The sequence below is a fragment of the Salmo trutta genome, unplaced genomic scaffold (assembly GCF_901001165.1).
Source record: "Salmo trutta unplaced genomic scaffold, fSalTru1.1, whole genome shotgun sequence".
In the NCBI taxonomy this organism is placed as follows: domain Eukaryota; kingdom Metazoa; phylum Chordata; class Actinopteri; order Salmoniformes; family Salmonidae; genus Salmo; species Salmo trutta.
Window position 1 is genome coordinate 59,668 of NW_021822979.1, and position 700 is coordinate 60,367.

The window sequence follows — 700 nt, forward strand, 5'->3', positions numbered from 1 at the left end:
GCATTGGCGGGAGTTTCGGATTGCCTGGTGAAATCACCAGGTGGTAAGTTAGTTAATCGACCAATAAGAAAGAGCGTTCCAAACCTCTCTGCCAATAACAGCTAGTTTTCAGTTTTCCCCTCCTAACTCAGACCACTCCCAGACAGTCCAAGTAAAATCCTTCCTTGAGAAATAGTTTTTTTTGCAAAGAAAAAAATATTCTTGTCAATTTTAATGGAAAACTATTACAGTAAGGTACTTAATTGTTACCCAGAAATGATTTGATATGATATAAAAAAAAATGGCTACAAAGGGGCCTTTAAGCGATCAGTAGGACTCTGTAAGCCGGGAGGGGGGGAGGGGGGAGGGTAGAGGAAATAGCACCACAGTTAGTTGCATCACAAGGCCAGTGACCACACACTTATCAAGTGGTTAGCCCGTGTGCAAAACATAAAGACAGAAAACCCTGTGCATAGCGTCTGAATCCAGGTATTGGTTTTGGCAGGAACAACAAGTATCCAAAAAACAAGTATAAAAACCGCACACTAGAAAAAGACAGGCAGGGCCGAACCTTGACTTTAGCCCTAGTTAATTTTCATGTAGCCTATGAGTTGACGTTCACTGGTCACACAACAATTTGAATATAGACTTCAATAGACTGATTCTCAGTCAGCAGAGGATTCTACATACAGAGCCACAGTACACTACGGTGACCCCAATG